This window comes from Macaca thibetana, chromosome 1 (genome assembly GCF_024542745.1).
Source record: "Macaca thibetana thibetana isolate TM-01 chromosome 1, ASM2454274v1, whole genome shotgun sequence".
Lineage (NCBI taxonomy): Eukaryota > Metazoa > Chordata > Mammalia > Primates > Cercopithecidae > Macaca > Macaca thibetana.
This window is the reverse complement of record NC_065578.1, coordinates 134,510,462-134,525,006: the sequence shown is the minus strand read 5'-3', so window position 1 is coordinate 134,525,006 and position 14,545 is coordinate 134,510,462. Positions and strand designations below refer to the sequence as shown.

Here is a 14,545-nt window from a genome sequence, read left to right as displayed (position 1 = left end):
TTTGTTTTGCCTCAATCCTAAAAAGGTAGCCCATATGTGTTCTTGTGTTTTCTTTTGTTTTTGGAGGCGACGGAGGGAGCATCGAATCACCAAAAGAAGTAGACCCAATCCAAGTGGCCAAAGCAATATACTTCCAGAGATTGTAGAAATCCATGTTTTCATCTGGGTCCATGGGTTAAGGCAGCAAGGCGCTGACCCAGCTTCTGCAGGGTTACGGTTCCAGACAACACATGTAATTGTTGTCGAAATGCTTTGGAAATGTTCTGAATGAGCTCTTGGATGTCCAAACTAATATTTTTATGGCCTACTAATAATTTTCGGATTACGGTCCAATTTTGAGAGATGTTAAAAGGTACAGGCATTACACAAAATTGAGTGGAGTTCCAATCACATTGTAATGTCATCCGAGTACTGAGTACAGTGAGCTGATCTCCAAGCCATGTCAATGCTTGCTCCATGTTGTCCAATCTTTCAGCAAGTTGAGAGTCAATGTTTCATTGTTGAAGCCATAACTGGTGAGATTGTTCGTGCCATTGCTGCATAAATTCAGCATTTTGTATGCTTTGATGAAGAGCGAGTCCTGCTACGGTCGCAGTGGAGGCGATGGCAACAAGACTCATCACCGAGGCAATTATAAGTCCAAGGGCACGGCGGGTTCGCTAAAGAGAAGTCCAAATATAAGTTTCAAGAGGTGATGCCCCCCATGGTCGCGTAAGGTTAACAGGTAGCCAAATTTCCTTACGAGCCTTGAGGATATAAATATCCCCAGTAAAGTTGTGCCACCAGGAATGATTGAGGCAAGACAAAAATGTACATGTATCTGTACAATTAACAATCCCCATATCATTATCCCATGTCAAATTCCCTGCTAATAATAGGTAGGGCTTACGGACACAAGCAATAATATATCAGGAGGTATTTCGATATAACTGAATATGAAAGGAGTTAGTTGGGTTAGAAAGATTAAGGGACATATTCCTCACAAAAGTGCTAATGGCATCACCTGCAGCTAACAACTTCCAAAGATGACTCTGTACTTCAGGCCTCCTTCACGCCATACCAAGGTTTCATTACTGTTAGCGGCAATACTTTTATTTACCCAGTGTCATTTCAAAGGTATGTGACTAAATTTTATTTGAAAATCACCGTGCACACTCCAATCAGTTATTTACATTCCATTGTATTCTAATAAAATCCGGGGTTTAGTTCCCCGACATTGTTGTCACTCCAGCACCTCAATATTAGGAGAAACCTCTAGAATAGGACAAAAAAGTAAAGAACTAGGAATAGTTTCATTACTATATACAGTATGATTATATTAAAAGCTTCTAGTTACAATAATAACAGTTTTAGCAGCCACATGACTATGATTATAGCGAACAGCCCAGGCTTCATGCGATTTTCGGAGACAATGAGGACTATTTCCCATACATATTGGAAGTCCTTCCACTCCAAATTGGTATGTGCTGATTATAATTCCTGTTTCCCGTTCTATGTTGTCCTTGTCCATATAGGGGGATGGCATCCAAGTAATGTCATTGGTGAAAACCTTAATTTCCACCTCCTCCCAGGTGACTCCCTGACACAAAGGTGGAAAGGGAATATAAGTCCAATATTCATACAAAGCCTCACTAAGAGAAATAAGTCCCCCGCTGAGGCACATCTAACAAAGGAAGAAATGCATGCTGAATCCAGTTTTCTTTTCAACAGGGTTTCAATCATCTTGTAGGAAACCACTCAGGTCCGCTCCCTGTAAGGACAAGAGCATAGCCCCGTCCCTGTTTTAGAATTTGCCCTTGAACATACTTACCTTCTTCATTAGGATACCAAACCTTTAAATTGTCAGCGGGGACTATCACCGAGGGAGGTGAGGAAAGATGGGTTACGACAGCAGAGTCTTGCAATTGTCTCCATTGATTCAAAAAAATTAAGGTAAAAAGAACCTTCAAAATCTGGTTTCTGGGGGGCTCATTTCCCCCTTTTTGTTTTAGTAGTTGAGTTTTTAAAGTTAAATTTGCGCGCTCAATGATGGCTTGACCTTGACTGTTGCCCGGGATACCGGTGATATGTTGAATATTGTATTGCTGTAAGAAAACTTGTAATTTATGAGAGACATAGGCAGGGGCATTATTAGTTTTAAGTATAAGAGGAATGCCCATGATGGCAAAACAAGCTAAGAGAAGTGTAATAACAGAATCAGCTTTCTCAGATGGCAACGGAGTGGCCCATTGAAAATGAGAAAAGGTATCAATGGTATGATGAACATACTTTAATCGTCCAAAGGAAGGGACATCTCATGGATTAACCCCAGGATGGAAGGATGGAATGCTCAAAGGAGCACAGGAAAGACAAGCTCGAATAAGAGAACGAGCTTGTTTTGTTCTGCAGCATGTAGGTGGCCGATTAAAAGCGAATCAATCTGAGTATTACCATGAACTAATGGTCCAGGAAATTGAGAATGAGAATGAAGATGAGTGATGAATAAAGGAGCTCAACATTGGCTCAAAGTAGAAGATAACAAGGAAAAGAGTTTTTGAAGAGAAGAAGTAGCACAAAGAGGTAAAGTGGCCTGAGAAATATAAGAAGTAACATAAACGGCGTATTGAGAATCACTAACAATGTTACAACCAGTAGTAGGGAAATCAAGTAAGACCATGAGAATAGCAAACAGTTCTCCCTGTTGCACCGAGGGATAAGGATAAACTGTAACTCGAGATTGATGAACACTCCAATATCCAGCCTTACCATTGCTACTAGCATCAGTAAAAAAGGTAGGACCTTGAACAGGAAATACAGAAATTGGTGAGAAAGGCAACACAGAATGTTGCCTAAAAATGAAAAGATCGGAGACTTAGGATATTGGGTAGAAAATTGTCCAACAAAAGAAGCGCAAGCAACTTGCCAAGAATCAGAAGTTGCAAGAAGATAAGTGATCTGATTATGAGTGAATTTAGGAATAATTAAGGAAGGATCTCCTCCCCAAAGTTGTCAACAGTGATGCCGTCCTTTGATGATCAGTTCAGCTAAACGATCGATATAAGTAGCCAAGTGTTTAGATATTTTATTGGACAAAAAGATCCATTTTAGTGGTCGACTAGTTTGATGAATCATTCCTGTGGGAGAAGGTAAAGTATGAAATAAACAAAAGGAAGGGCCTTTTGAAGTTGCTCTTCAACAAGCTGGAGTTCCTGTAAAGCCAAAGGAGTTAAATGGCATGAGTTGTCCAAGTGACTGTCTCCTTCTAGAATAGAAAAAAGATGTTATAACTGATATGTTGGTATTCCTAAAACAGGACGCATCCAATTAATGTCTCCTAGAAGCTTTTGAAAATCATTTAATGTTTTTAAATGATCACGTCAAATTTGAATTTTTTGGGGTCGAATATTTTGTGTTCTTAAGGTATAACCTAAATATTGAATAGGAAAATCCAGTTAAATTTTTTCTGTGGCAATATTAAGTGAGTAGAAAGAAAGCTGAGTTTGTAATGATACAAAAGCATCTTGCTGCTTTTCTCTGGTGGGTGCAGCAAGAAGAATGTCATCCATATAATGATATAAAAAAACAGAAGGATGACGCTTTCGAACAGGATCCAAGGCCCTATGGACAAATTCTTGACACAAGGTAGGGCTATTTAACGTACCTTGAGGTAAAACTTTCCATTGATATCGGGAAAGTGGCTGAAAATTATTAAAAACAGGGACAGAGAAGATCCATACAATGATAAATTAACACAGTTAGAAACTGATTGTTTACAGGATTTAAAGTCCTATGTACAAATTTTTAACATATAGTAGGGCTATTAAGTATACCCTGGGAAGAAGCTTCTGCTGATATTTTTGAATAGGTTGTCCATTATTATATTTAGGAATAATAAAGGCAAACTTTTTACAATCTCGAGGTTGTAATGGAATAGAGCAAAAACAATTTTTGAGATCTATGACCATTAATTTTTAACTTTGTGGGATAAGGGCAGGATTAGGAAGACCGGGCTGTAAACTTTCCCTAGGTTGAATGTAAACATTTATAGTTTTAAGAACAAGACAAAGACGGGAATTCCATGCAGAAGTACGTGGCTTTAGATTCCTCTCGGCCATTTGTTTTTTGACTTACTCTTTTAAAGTCCTAAGTATTTCTTTAGATAATGGCCACTGTTTCACCTAAAGAGGAGTGGTCGTTTTACACTTTAATTATAAAACTTGAGGCTGGTGAACTAGTGGCTATGAGTTTAAAGGATTGTAGCCCATTTTGAACATCATATTTTTGACAGCTGAGGAAATGTGAAGAATGTTTTAAAAAGCACCAAATTGTTATGAAAGATTTTGTCCCCAAAGATTAATATTGATAGGAATAATATAAAAAAACACTTGACCTTGTTGACCTTTAGGACCGACACAGGTTAAAGGTTCTACGTTTTGATAAACCACAGAAGCAGCACCCAAGCCAGTGAGTATAACTGAAACTTATCTTTTTTCCCATTGTATAGGCCACTAATTTAAACAAGTAATAGACATATTCACCCCCATATCAATTAACCCTTTAAAAACTATTTCATTAATATGCAATGAACATAAGTTTTTGGGAAACTAAAGTTTCCCAAAAAACGTTTTTTTCTGTGCTACCAAACCCTCCCTATTGAGAATACGTTCCCCTGCCTCTAGGCATATAAATTGTGAACTCGTACCATAATAAGAATTTTATTAGTAACATCAAGATCAATGATTTCTGAAATCATCATTAACTTCCATATAGCACTGTTGTTTTGACCTAACAAAAGTCCTACATGTCCTTTTGGCAAAGGGCCACACACTCTAATAGCTAATTTATATACTCCTCTATTAGGAGACAAAGTATAAGGCTGAGTAATAGCTAAGTCAGCAGCAGCGCTCTGCTTAGTTGCCGCATAAAGCTGAGAAACTGGGGTAAGGTGTGGGATCCTTAAGGAGGACTTGAATTTATTCCTTAATATTGTAGGCCATTGCTCACTGAATATTGTAGTAGACTTGTATTGTAATTGTTGGGGCCTCAAACCTGTGGGCCCTGACTCCCATTTCCCAGGAGAGGAGACAGTAAATTTCCACTTCTATCAGTTTTGGAACGACATTTATTTGTCCAATGTCGACCTTTATCACAACATTTGTACACCTCTGAAGGCAGCTTTCTGCCTCGAGGGATAAAAGTGTTCAATTTTTATGACATTCTTTTTTGAAATGTCTAGGTTTACCACACTGAAAGCAAATACCTTGTTTGTTATTTCCTTTTAAGGCTTTAGACAAAGCTCCAGCAAATAATTGAGCATTATAAATAGCCCCTCCAACACTAACACAAGTTTTAATATATTTATCTAAATTGGCCCCATTGGCCTTTAACGATTTTAACAATTTTTGACAGTCAGCATAAGCATTTTTAAAAGACAATGTTTGTAACAAAATTTTTGAAGCAAAGCCAGCACTCAAAATTTTCAAGACAGCATCCTGAAGACGGGCTACGAAATCTGGATAGGGTTCATTTGTGCCCTGTAAAATCTTCACAGAGGAAAGGGAAGATTTTCCTGTCATCTCTACCTTATTTCAGGCCCTTAAAAACAAAGTCTTGATTTGAGTAAAGGCAACATCATCTAGACCAGCCTAAGCATTAAGAGTAGCATACTGGCCTGTGCCTGTGAGTTATTCCTCAGTGGGTCCAGGGGGATCACACATAACATTTTTCCTAGCCTGTACATGTGCCTTGTTCATTTACCAGCTGTGCAATTATAACCACTGAGAACGATCAAGAAAAGCCTTCCCCAAAGTCTTCCAGTCTATAGGAATCATCAAATTTTCTGATGAAAAAATATCAAGAAGACCAAGGATAGGGGTCCATAGTTAGAAATGGCAGCTTTCATTTCTTTTAAAAATTTAATTTGTAAGGCATTAAATTGGACATTATTGCCACCATTTGAAAACTGAGCATTAGGCGCAAAAGAAGCACAAATAATTAGAAACAGATCCAGCTCCTTAAAAAATTTTTTTAATTAAAAGTATATATAATATATAATAATACTCATATCCCCAAATATAAAGAATCCCAACATATTAATAAGAAAAGGCAAATAACCCAACCAAAAGTAGCAGAACAAAGAAATGACAATAAACCTATATGTCTAACATCATTACTCACTAGGAAATATGTATATTAATACCAAATTGAGAATCATTACATACACAATACAATGGTTAAAATTTAAAAACACAGAAAATATCAAGAGGTAGTTAATGTGTTAAGCAACTCGAATACTCAACTTCTGTTTGGAGTGTAAATTGGTGGAACCTATGCACCCCTATAACAACAATTTTCCTAGCTGGGGTTATTAATACTAGATTAATATTAATAGTTAATATTAATGTGCTTATTTATTGACTATTGAAATACTCATAATATTTTAACAAACAATAAGATATACATATACACTGGTTTTAACATATTAAACAGGTGTTTAGTATAAATTTAAAGTATGTCTGATGTGAACAGGGCTTCAACTTTGCCAAACAAAGGCAAAGATAACGAAGCCGGGGGGTTGGAGGCTCTGGAAAATCCTCTTTTAACAGGGCAGAAGGAAAAGAAACAGAGAAAGCTCGCAAAGGTGAATTAGAAGAATATATCTGTAATATTTGTTGAAACATTTCCATAATACTCTGCATGTCAGAATTTCCCTTAGAAGAAGGAAGAGCTGGCTTTTTCTCTTCTCCCCCTTTTGCTACCCCCCCATCCTCTGTTATCCTGGCACAAATGGGCTCCATTTCAGATTTTTTTTTTTTTTCCCCAAATCCTCAGATACTTTTCCTCCTGTGGCTACATTACCACACTCTGAATCAGTCTCAAGTAACTCTAATGTCTGAGTGATAGAGTTACACAAGGTCCACAATCTTAGAGGCATAATATCCCCTAACTGGAGAGCTCTAAGCAGAGCTTTTTCTACCTGTAACCATTCTCTCCGATTCAGCTGCACTTTAGTCTGATACTGAAACCAGTAACAATGTTGTTCAACATGGGCAAATAATCGCTTCAAAGTCTTTTTCTTTTACTTCCACTCCTATAGACAGCAACAGTCCTTGAAACAGCCGTAAATATTCTGAGGCCAGAGAGATGGAATTCCCCATAATGAAAGCTTAAGAAGGTTCCCCTTAACAATATCCGGGCCTTACCCGCCCCTAGGGGGGTTCCCCTTCTTGTTCTCCCCTACTCACCCGTGCTGACCCTGCTCGCTGCGCCACTTGTTGGGGTCCGTGCCGGGGGTGGTGGAGAATGAAAGAACACACAAAAGACAAAGACACACAGAGAACATGGCGGCCGCGCTCAGAGCCTCCGCCTCACTTTATTTATACTCCATAAACCCCACGTCAGCAGAAAGAATGCAATGCAAAACAAACTTTTTTTTCCCACATTCTACTCAGTTCCTTGTTTCTATGCTCTTCCTTATCTGCCCGCCTTCTTGGCGCCTACAGGAGTTCATTAAAAGTTCAATTGGAGATACTGTCCTTGAGCCCTATCTATTCTCAGCATACTGTTTTCAAAGGCCCCTGCAAAAACTGCTTTTTTTTATCTCAGTGGCTATTTCCTCCTTTTTTCAATCAGCTGCTTTTTAAGCATTCTGCTTCCCTACCCCGTTGCCCTCCATCCCATGCCCTCTGCACTGGTTTGCACATCTTAGCATTTCTGCTTGCCTCTTTAGCACAGCAATCTCTTTCCCATGGGCTTGATTTGTTTACAAAATTATATTTTTATCACTAGCAAATTAGTAGTGCCACACAGGAAATGCAATATTTATCCAACATTACAACCCTAGTTCTGTGAGTGTACAATTACAATTTGTGCTATAGTCTTGCCAATGAAACAGACAAATAAGTTCATATTTTACTATGTATTTGAGAAAATCAAGAAATGTTGGAAAACTAGAAACAACAACGTGTCATGGATTTCAGGATTCCTTTCATGTCTCTGCTCTAAAAACCAGAGAATGGGAGCCACTGTTTGATTTGCTGCCCAGTGGAAGAAAAATTATGCAAATCAGAACTGCAGCTAACCTTGGGGCCAGGAAATTCCTGCATTGCTTGGTGACTTGAGTTTTCAGTGTTTAAAAGAAGGGCTAGGCAAGGTGGCCTACGCCTGTGATCCCAGTACTTTGAGGGCGGGGGTGAGGTGGGAGGATCGCTTGAGCCCAGGAGTTGGAGACCAGCCTGGGAAACATGGTACAACTCATCTCTACAAAAAATAAAACAAAAAAAAAATTAGTCAAGTGTGGTGGCATGCACCTGTAGTCCCAGCTGCTTGGGAGGCTAAAGTGGGAGAATCGCTTGAGCCCAGGAGTCTGAGGCTGAAGTTTGCCATATTTGCAACATTGCACTCCAGTCTGGGTGACAGAATGAGACCCTGTCTCCAAAAATAAATAAGAAAAATGAAAATAAGGTAAGATAAAAGTAGGTAACTGCTGACAAGTCCCTAGGCTGCTTGTTGGGTTCCTTCAGCAAGCACAGGGACAGGGAGTGAGATGGAACAGGAGTGCTGGAGCCACGAACGGTCCCAGTGCCCCCTCCATTCCCACTCTGTGCCCAGCAGGGAACTCAGCAAGGTGGTTGGGAAACACTCAGCAGAAACTATCGTCTGCATGGTGATCTTCTCAACTGTTCAAGTAGGAGGATGGGGTGCTCGTAGTGACTCAGCAACGTGCCGAGTTCAAAAGCAATTGACCCTCCACTACCAGGTCCTCAGTGCAATGTGGAACTTTCAGTGTTAAGAAAAGAGGCAGCTGGCACGTGTCTGTGAATATCAGGAAAGGTTTCAGCGAAGAATACAAAGAACTGTGAGATAATAAAAGGAGGAGGGAAAAAAAGGAGTTCCAGGAATAAAGAACGGCTCAAGCACATTTCTGAGTATTTGCTCCATAAATAATATTAACATTTGTGGTGGTGTCCCCAGGGATGATGCAAATACTTAGTTCACACACAGATGCCCCAAGCATCACCCCTAGACCTGGGGTGGCTGCTCTTCAGGCCTTCCTGGAGGGGTTCTCTGTAACCAGGCAAACAGCTAGGCTCTCCAGCCAGAGGGTTTGCACAGATTTCTCAGTGGAGGAAAGTGTGGTCTGAACTCCCTTTTCTCTCCCATGCCTGGGTAAGGTTGGATATAGTCAGAGCCTAATGCTGCCGGCTTCTACTCCCCTCCTCCTTGCTGATGGATGAAGCCACACCATTCGCTCAGTCGGACCATTGGATCGTTTGGCCAGGGCTGCTGGGTCTGAAGTCTTCATATGCATCTGACCTAGAGAAAGATGCTTATTTTAAATGGAGTCCACAATATCCCAGGCTGAGTCCTCTTTGACAATACACCTGGAGTCCTTGTTTAGATTTGTGTCTGGGGGACAAATAAATTGTGACTTTTTCTCACCAGCACATTAGTAATTCAACAACTGGAATTAAAAAAAAAAAGTACCACGGGGTTGGTACCAGAGAGCCGATTAATGGCCTGGCCCTTTATTTTCCCTGTGAACAGGATGCAGCTGCTGTGCTTGTCACACTGTACCCAGGTTTCACCTGTCTTGCATCCCCACATACACAGTTGGTGGTGCTTTTTTTGCTTAAAAAAATTCCCCTGCATATATCGGTAAATCAACACATTTTAAGAACTTTCCATGTGCAGATACCTCCACCTAGAGTTTTTGCACTTGACTTTCACTCTTCAGTTTGGCTTTTTATGGGCTCCACTAACCCTGGGCTGTGGTGTTGGCTCCTCTAAGGGGGGCAGCAGCCGAGCTTGGAGAGGGTACCCTTGCCATTGTGGGTGGCCTCAGGTCCCACCTGAGAGATGCCGGTGTGTCCACCTCACTGCTTCTGTGTCCACATGTTTAAAATGATGCTCTTCCCCTTGATGGGTTACCTTCTACTTGAAACCTCATTTCCATTCCTACAGACTGTATTAGGAATATAAAAAGCCCAAATTGGCTGGGCCAAGAGTGACTTGACCAATAGACTTGAAACAGCCCGAGCACTCACACTGGCTACACCACAGCCAAGGGTGGGAGCCGACTGCAGGTGGTGGCAAATCTACTTGGTGACTAATTCTAGACAGAGAAATGCACTCCAGCTTAGGACAAAGAGCAAATACAAATAACACAAAAAACACCAAGGAGACCCATCAGACAGAATGAAACTCTCAAACACGCAAAAGTCCTCAAGGCCTAATGTCACGTCTTAGGAGGGCCGTCTTTCTGCAAGTATAAGCAGAAGATGCACAATCAGGGTGCTGCAGTGTTGAGTACGCCCCCTCCCCTCAACCCAGGCACTGAGCTGTTGGCAGCGTGACCAGCAGTGGCTCTGATAAGGCCGGTTTTTGGGATGCCCCACAGCACAGAGCCCGGAAAGCATGCGCCCCGGTTGAGTGTGCAGCCACTCGCCGGCTGAGGGCATCTTGCACTGGGCGCGCTCAGCAGAGATCTGAGAGTCCCAAGCCACATCCTCTGAGAAGACCCGGAGGACAGCGCGCCCTGAACGCTCAGTGATGCCAAGAACGTCTTCACACAGAAACTTCAGATGCCGTCGGGCTTCCCCAGTACAGAGGGCTGAACACCAGAAAAAACAGAAAAACAACAAAACCACAAAAAAGCAGGCACGGAAACTTACTTAATCCAGTCGGTCATTGATGGACATTCGGGTTGGTTCCAAGTCTTTGCTATTGTGAATAGTGCCACAATAAACATACTTGTGCATGTGCCTTTATAGTAGCATGATGTATAATCCTTTGGGTATATACCCAGTAATGAGTCATATATTGGCTGGGTCAAATGATATTTCTAGTTCTAGATCTTTGAGGAATCTCCACACTGTCTTCCACAATGGTTGAACTAGTTTACAGTCCCACCAACAGTGTAAAAGTGTTCCTATTTCTCCACATCCTCTCTAGCACCTGTTGTTTCCTGACTTTTTAATGATCACCATTCTAACTGGTGTGAGATGGTATCTCATTATGGTTTTGATTTGCATTTCTCTGATGGCCAGTGATGATGAGCATTTTTTTTGTGTGTCTGTTGGCTGCATAAATGTCTTCTTTTGAGAAGTGTCTGTTCATATCCTTTGCCCATTTTTTGATGGAGTTGTTTGTTTTTTTCTTGTAAATTTGTTTGAGTTCTTTGTAGGTTCTGGATACTTTGTCAGACGAGTAGATTGCAAAAATTTTCTCCCATTCTGTAGGTTGCCTGTCCACTCTGATGGTAGTTTCTTTTGCTGTGCAGAAGCTCTTTAGTTTAATGAGATCCCATTTGTCAATTTTGGCTTTTGTTGCCATTGCCTTTGGTGTTTTAGACGTGAAGTCCTTGCCCATGCCTATATCCTGAATGGTATTGCCTAGGTTTTCTTCTAGGGTTTTTATGGTTTTAGGTCTAACATTTAAGACTCTAATCCATCTTGAATTAATTTTTGTATAAGGTGTAAGGAAGGGATCCAGTTTCAGCTTTCTACTTATGGCTAGCCAATTTTCCCAGCACCATTTATTAAATAGGGAATCCTTTCTCCATTTCTTGTCAAAGATCAGATGGTTGTAGATGTGTGGTATTATTTCTGAGGGCTCTGTTCTGTTCCATTGGTCTATATCTCTGTTTTGGTACCAGTACCATGCTGTTTTGGTTACTGTAGCCTTGTAGTATAATTTGAAGTCAGGTAGCGTGATGCCTCCAGCTTTGTTCTTTTTGCTTAGGATTGTCTTGGCAATGCGGGCTCTTTTTTGATTCCATATGAACTTTAAAGTAGTTTTTTCCAATTCTGTGAAGAAAGTCATTGGTAGCTTAATGGGGATGGCATTGAATCTATAAATTACCTTGGGCAATATGGCCTTGGGCAGTATGGCCATTTTCACGATATTGAATCTTCCTATCCATGAGCATGGAATATTCTTCCATTTGTTTGTGTCCTATTTTATTTCATTGAGCAGTGGTTTGTAGTTCTCCTTGAAGAGGTCCTTCACATCCCTTGTAAGTTGGATTCCTAGGTATTTTATTCTCTTTGAAGCTATTGTAAATGGGAGTTCACTCATGATTTGGTTCTCTGTTACTCTGTTATTGGTGTATAAGAATGCTTGTGATTTTTGCACATTGATTTTGTATCTTGAGACTTTGCTGAAGTTGCTTATCAACTTAAGGAGATTTTGGGCTGAGATGATGGGGTTTTCTAAGTATACAATCATGTCATCTGCAAACAGGGACAATTTGACTTTGTCTTTTCCTAATTGAATACCCTTTATTTCTTTCTCTTGCCTGATTGCCCTAGCCAGAACTTCCAACACCATGTTGAATAGAAGTGGTGAGAGAGGGCATCCCTGTGTTGTGCCAGTTTTCAAAGGGAATGCTTCCAGTTTTTGCCCATTCAGTATGATATTGGCTGTGGGTTTGTCATAAATAGCTCTTATTATTTTGAGATACATTCCAATTGCTAATTTATTGAGAATTTTTAGCATGAAGGGTTGTTGAATTTTGTCAAAGGTCTTTTCTGCATCTATTGAGATAATCATGTGGTTTTTGTCTTTGGTTCTGTTTATATGCTGGATTAAATTTATTGATTTGCATATGTTGAACCAGCCATGCATCCCAGGGATGAAGCCCACTTGATCATGGTGGATAAGCTTTTTGATGTGCTGCTGGATTCGGTTTGCCAGTATTTTATTGAGGATTTTTGCATCGAAGTTCATCAGGGATATTGATCTAAAATTCTCTCTTTTAGTTGTGTCTCTGCCAGGCTTTGGTGTCAGGATGATGTTGGCCTAGTAAATTGAGTTAGATAGGATTTCCTCTTTCTCTATTGATTGGAATAATTTCAGAAGGAATGGTACCAGCTCCTCTTTGTACCTCTGGTAGAATTCGACTGTGAATCTGTCTGGTCCTGGACTTTTTTTGGTTGGTAGGCTGTTAATTATTGCCTCAATTTCAGAGCCTGTTATTGGTCTATTCAGGGATTCAACTTCTTCCTGGTTTAGTCTTGGGATAGTGTGTGTGTCCAGGAATGTATCCATTTTTTCTAGGTTTTCTAGTTTATTTGCATAGAGGTGTTTATAGTATTCTCTGATAGTAGTTTGTATTTCTGTGGGGTTGTTGATGATATCCCCTTTACCATTTTTCATTGCGTCTATTTGATTCTTCTGTTTTTCTTATTTATTAGTCTTGCTACTGATCCATCAATTTTGTTGGTCTTTTCAAAAAATCAACTCCTGGATTCATTGATTTTTTGAAGGTTTTTTTGTGTCTCTATCTCCTTCAGTTCTGCTCTGATCTTAGCTATTTCTTGCCTCCTGCTAGCTTTTGAATGTGTTTGCTCTTGCTTCTCTAGTTCTTTTAATTGTGATGTTAGGGTGTCAATGTTAGATCTTTCCTGCTTTCTCTTGTGGGCATTTAGTGCTATAAATTTCCCTCTACACACTGCTTTAAATGTGTCCCAGAGATTCTGGTATGTTGTATCTTTGTTCTCGTTGGTTTCAAAGAGCATCTTTATTTCTGCCTTCAATTTGTTATGTACCCAGTAGTCATTCAGGAGCAGGTTGTTCGGTTTCCATGTAGTTGAGTGGTTTTGATTGAGTTTCTTAATCCTGAGTTCTAGTTTGATTGCACTGTGGTCTGAGAGACAGTTTGTTATAATTTCTGTAGTTGTACATTTGCTGAGGAGTGCTTTACTTCCAATTATGTGGTCAATTTTGGAATAAGTGCGATATGGTGCTGAGAAGAATGTATATTCTGTTGATTTGGGGTGGAGAGTTCTGTAGATGTCTATTAGGTCCACTTGGTGCAGAGTTGAGTTCAATTTCTGCATATCCTTATTAACTTTCTGTCTCATTGATCTGTCTAATGTTGACAGTGGGGTGTTAAAATCTCCCATTATTATTGTGTGGGAATCTAAGTCTCTTTGTAAGTCTGTAAGGACTCACTTTATGAATCTGGGTGCTCCTGTATTGGGTGCATATAGATTTAGGATAGTTAGCTCTTCTTGTTGAATTGATCCCTTTATCATTATGTAGTGGTCTTCTTTGTCTCTTTTGATCTTTGTTGGTTTAAAGTCTGTTTTATCAGAGACTAGGATTGCAACCCCTGTCTTTTTTTGTTTTCCATTTGCTTGGTAGATCTTCCTCCATCCCTTTATTTTGAGCCTATGTGTGTCTCTGCACATGAGATGGGTCCCCTGAATACAGCAAACTGATGGGTCTTGACTCTTTATCCAATTTGCCAGTATGTGTCTTTTAATTGGAGCATTTAGCCTATTTACATTTAAGGTTAATATTGTTATGTGTGAAATTGATCCTGTCATTATGATGTTAGCTGGTTATTTTGCTCGTTAGTTGATGCGGTTTCTTCCTGGCATGGATGGTCTTTACATTTTGGCATGTTTTTGCAGTAGCTTGTACTGGTTGTTCCTTTCCACGTTTAGAGCACCATGTTTAGTGCTCTTGTAGGGCAGGCCTGGTGGTGACAAAATCTCTCAGCATTTGCTTGTCTGTAAAGGATTTTATTTCTCTTTCACTTATGAAACTTAATTTGGCT

At 40.1% G+C, this 14,545-nt stretch overlaps 1 long non-coding RNA gene across 1 annotated transcript; it reads right to left on the bottom strand.

The window, feature by feature from the left end:
- Window positions 1-513: 513 nt before the first annotated feature.
- LOC126936959 (uncharacterized) lies at window positions 514-7,403 on the bottom strand. The gene is made up of 2 exons (XR_007719611.1): window positions 7,224-7,403; window positions 514-1,750 (listed from the first exon to the last, which is right to left on the bottom strand). It is a non-coding gene; the product is annotated as an uncharacterized LOC126936959 (long non-coding RNA).
- Window positions 7,404-14,545: the final 7,142 nt, after the last annotated feature.